The sequence below is a fragment of the Artibeus jamaicensis genome, unplaced genomic scaffold, assembly GCF_021234435.1.
Source record: "Artibeus jamaicensis isolate MK-2021 breed Jamaican fruit bat unplaced genomic scaffold, CSHL_Jam_final contig_1715, whole genome shotgun sequence".
Lineage (NCBI taxonomy): Eukaryota > Metazoa > Chordata > Mammalia > Chiroptera > Phyllostomidae > Artibeus > Artibeus jamaicensis.
Genome location: NW_026521335.1, coordinates 2,053,762 through 2,058,377, shown reverse-complemented (window position 1 = coordinate 2,058,377; position 4,616 = coordinate 2,053,762). Strand labels below are relative to the sequence as shown.

Genomic DNA, 4,616 nt, shown 5'->3' with positions numbered 1-4,616 from the left:
CTTTCCTGGCTTTTCTAAGGCTTGTATCCGTGCCCTTCCCCTATCCAATCTCTTAGATCTGAGTTTTCATGCCCTAACACTATTCTGTCCTTTGCTTAGGCTGGACTCCTCCCCTTATAGTCACCATTTTGCCTCCTGCTGTGCATGCCTCAAAGTTGTGCTTCGGGCATCTGGCTCCTACTGTGCATGTGCCCAGTAAAGCAATTTTCCTCTCACTGTTTATCTCTCCCCCTTAATCTGGGGAACGTGTAGGTTGTTCCCTGGGGAGATTGGAAAGAGGTCATTTCTGCTTACTTGAACTTTAAGCAATGCCAGTTGTTCTCTGGAGTGACTGTGAAGTTGTTTCCTACTTAATCTGGCTTAATTAGATGTTTGGCTCCCTTCTCTTTTGTTAGTATCTAACTCTGCCTACTGTAACAAAAATATGACTTCCATCTGTGGAGGTAACAGAAATCAGAACTAATGGAAAATAAAAGGTGTCTGTGTCTGTCTGTGGGATGTGTGAGGCTGACTCTAATTCTATTTATTATGTTAGTAATCCATGAAGATTTTGTTAATATTGTTGATAATGATGAGGTTGATGGAGTTGTATGCATTTCACTTACTAAATAACTGTGATAATGCTTGTGGTTTGTGTATGGTGAATTTGTATAAATTGAATATTATTTCCCATTTGGTTTTCATTATGTTAGTGATAAATTCATCGTTGAATTCTTCTGTAATAATCTCCTATGTTATAACCTCCAAAAAAATCACTGTCATGAATTTTAAAAAATATTGTTTCTAAAGAAACTAATCACAATTAAGATGGTATTAAGTTTATATAATCAAGGATTTAAGTTATACTGTAATTTTTTTTCTGAACAGGTTGTATTACACACAGAGGGGATAGGGCTCATTGCTTGGTTGCTTTTTTCCTCATGGCTGCAAGGACATTGCTCAGTTTCTCTCTCTTTCGTTGTTGTTGTGGATGTGTGTCTCCACCCTTTTCTTGAAGAACCGCAGAACCCCCTTGTCCTTAGAGACCTTGAGCAGCTCCGTGGTGCTCTGCTCATGAGGGGCAAAGCTACATACCTCTGGGATCAATCCCGCACAGACTTGGTGTATTTGGTGAGGCGCCCTCTGCTGGGGCTGTGCCTCAGCTTGCTCATGTTCTTGGTCACCTTGTGGCCCTTGCTGAGGCCCACAGCCATGGGGAAGCACAAAGCCCTGGCTGCTGCTCCTCAATGGCTGCTGCGTGGAAGAGCTATACTCTATTTTTTTTAACAAACATTTTTATCAGAGTATACAAAAGTGTAGTACCAAATACTTGTGTTTTGGCACAAAAATACATTGTGGGAGTATGTTAGTTCCTTCTTCCCTTCTGCCTATCACTCTGCTTTAAACAGTTGTAATATGATGAGTTCTTTTAAGGAACTCTAGCATTATGAAGGGAGGAAATCTGGGTGGGCGAGCTGGTTAAAGGCTGGTTGGGCACACATGTTCTCAGGAACGTACTCCTTCCTATCTGTACAATGAGACCTTGATAGGGTACTTAAGAGTTGAAAAATTTTAGTTTAAGGTAAATAGTTATAAGCTTAGAAAGTAAGGTATATGTTAAAGCTTTTGTTTCATATCCTACAGATAAGGCCCATCCTGGCTTCTGGGGAAAATAGCCAACCTCCTGGGGCACTGCTAAGGATCACCACCTGAGGACAAGTGGAGCCATCCAGGCCATTGCGTTTCAAGAAGCCACAGTGGGCCACCCACCCCTAGGAACAGCTAATTGCCCAGGATAAGAATATTGCAGTTTCATTTACCTAATCCTCCCTGAGCTTCAAAACTCCTCACCATACCTTGTTTATTCCCTGTTATAAAAAGTCTGGCCTGAAAAGAAAAAACAAAATGGTCTGTTAGGGTATGAACCTGCCATTTTCTCAGATCACTGGCCATCTGAATAAAGCACCCATAAAGATTCAATCGCTGATATTGCTTATTGGGTTTGGTGGTGACAGGCAGCCCAATGCTGGTGTCTTTTCCAGTTTCATATTTTGGCAACTCCATTCTGGGACTGACTTTGGGACTCTCTGGTACGTCGGGGTATTTGGCAGGGAGTCCCATTGGCTGCCTGGGCTGAGAGGCCCCTGGGGGTTTAGATTTGGAGAATCCCAAGCATCTGCCAAGTGATTTCACTTGGGGATTCTCCTCCTCACTCCTGGCACTTCTCATTGTTTGTCACGTTTGATTGAATCATTGTGGTTTTTGGTTTGGGTTAAAATCCTGGGTCATGACTTAGGTCGTCTGGAAAAGGTAACTTTTTGGGTTGCGCAGCTTGGTCTAAAAAAAATGACATCCAATTTGGTACCTGTTGTTTGGAGCTCTGTTTGGTAGAGTGGAGGAAAAAGCCTCCATTCCTCCACTCCAGGAAACAGCCCACTGGGTGAGTGCTGGCTAATTTGTCAACTTATAAACATTTAACTAGAGCAAATGTGATTTTATTGTAGTACTGTTCAGCTTGTGTATTGTATAATTTGGACTCAAGAGAACACTGGTCACTGAATGGGTCTTTAAATTACTATATTATACTGTAACTAGAGTTGTTTGGTCAAAAATCAGAGACGTGGGACAAAATGCCTTACCTAGAAGGGTTTTTTTTCAGGTTACATAACAAAGAGGCAGAATTAAAGGGAATAAGTTAATGGTTCAGAGAAAAGGGAATTTTCGTGTGAAAGATAGCAGAAGCTCAGAGGAGAGAGACCAGGAAGAGGTAGATGTTATGACTGCTGCAAGCATGGCCAGGGTTCCCATGGTGCCTTCAGGAAGATCCAGGGGATCTTCCTCTTTACTTGGCTGAGGGAACTGGGGAAATTGTGCCTGAACTGGTATTACCATCTCCAACCCATCAGGGAACCAAATTCGGTGGAGGAAAATTCTCTACCAGGACAGGGCAATATTCTTTGCAGAGACTTCCAATGGGAGTAGGGCCAGAGGGCCAGCCTGCTGGATATTATTGGGCACATACTCTGTTTTCTGTATCAGATCTGTTAAACTGGAAAAACTCAAGCCCTTCTTATAGAGATAATCCTGCTAAAATGACTGATTTGGTTGCATCAGTTTTTGCCACTCATCCTCCCAATTGAGCAGACATACAAGCCTTATTGAATTCTTTGCTATGGGGGGATGAGTGGAAGCTAGTATTGGATAAAGCAAATGAAGAGGCTTGGAGAATACATCAAAAGCCCAACCAGGACCCTAATGGGGATAGCCTTCCTCTCTTAGAGCATTATAGGAGATGCCTTCTTGAGGGAATTGGGAAAGGCATCCCTGAGCAGAAAAGCCTGAGTATGGTGCAGGCCGTGCAACAAAAGTCCACAGAGGACCCTTCCCAGCACCAGGAAACAGTTAAGGAGGTTCCTGGGGATGGCAAGCGCCTGCTGCATTTGGATTAGAAACTTTGGGCTCATTGCTAAACCACTGTATGAGGCTCTGAAAGGACTAGAATATAGATAACCCTTTAGAGTAGACAAAGGTGCACCTGACTTCTGCACCAGCCTTGAGGCTTCTAAAGCTATTGAAGCCCTTTCAATAATATGTACATGAGAGACAGGGTGTTGCCCTAGGATTCCTCACCCAAATGCTAGTGACACTTGCAGCCCATTGAATAACTGTCAAGGAAATTAGATCACACTGTCCAGGGGTGGCCAGCCTGCTTGAGAGTGGCAGCCACCTGTGAGCTCTTGCAGGAAGCTGAAAAAGTTTTCCGTAGGACAGCCTATACCAGTTATGTGCCCCAGCAAGTGTTGAGCTTGCTGGGACAAAAGGGAAATACGTGGCTCACTGCTGGAAGAATGGGCAGGTACCAAGCCATTCTTCTCAACATTCCCAATGTCTCCCTCAAAACTGTGAGTAAGTTAAATCCTGCGTCTCTTTTCCCGGAGTCTGACTCTGCTGTGCTAATACATGACTGTGCTGAAATACCTGATAAAGTATATTCTAGCAGAATTGATTTACAGGACCATTCTCTAGAAGAAGCAGACTGGACTCCATATGCAGATATGGAAGCAGTTGTATGGAAAAGGAAACAGGCTGGGTGTGCAGTTGTGACTCTTAAAGGAGTAGTGGAGGCCAAGGCCTTGTTGCCAGGAACCTCTGCTCAGAAAGCTGAACTGATGGCTCTGACCAGTACACTAGAATTGTTGTGTGAAAAGAGAGTGAATGTGTGTATCAGCTCAAGGTAAGCTTTCCTAATTTTGCATGCACCTGGTTTCATCTGGGAAGAAAAAAAAAACTGTTAACCTCCAAATAAAAAGGAGATTAAGCATGCAACAGAAATTTTAGAATTATTAGAGGCTGTTCAGGTACCTTTACAGGTGGCAGTTATGCACTGCACGGGGCATCAGAAATAGAACACTACAGTGGCTACGTAACAGGGTGCAGCCAAGAGGGGGGCCCAAATAGGGATTTGGAATGGGGTCCAGAGCTCAAGGTGTCCAGGAAATATTAGAAATACATATAGGATGTCCTCATCCCTTCCCCCCACAGGTGTGAGTTGGGGGAAGAGACACATGGAACAGGAACATGCAGAGCTGTTTTGTACAGCCACAGCTTTGCAGCTAACCTCTGGCACGGTCATTTAA

The 4,616-nt window shown here is 43.7% G+C and overlaps 1 pseudogene; it reads right to left on the bottom strand.

Annotated features, from left to right (window-relative positions):
- Nucleotides 1-895: 895 nt before the first annotated feature.
- On the bottom strand, nucleotides 896-1,333 carry LOC119035345 (60S ribosomal protein L36-like; annotated as a pseudogene).
- Nucleotides 1,334-4,616: the final 3,283 nt, after the last annotated feature.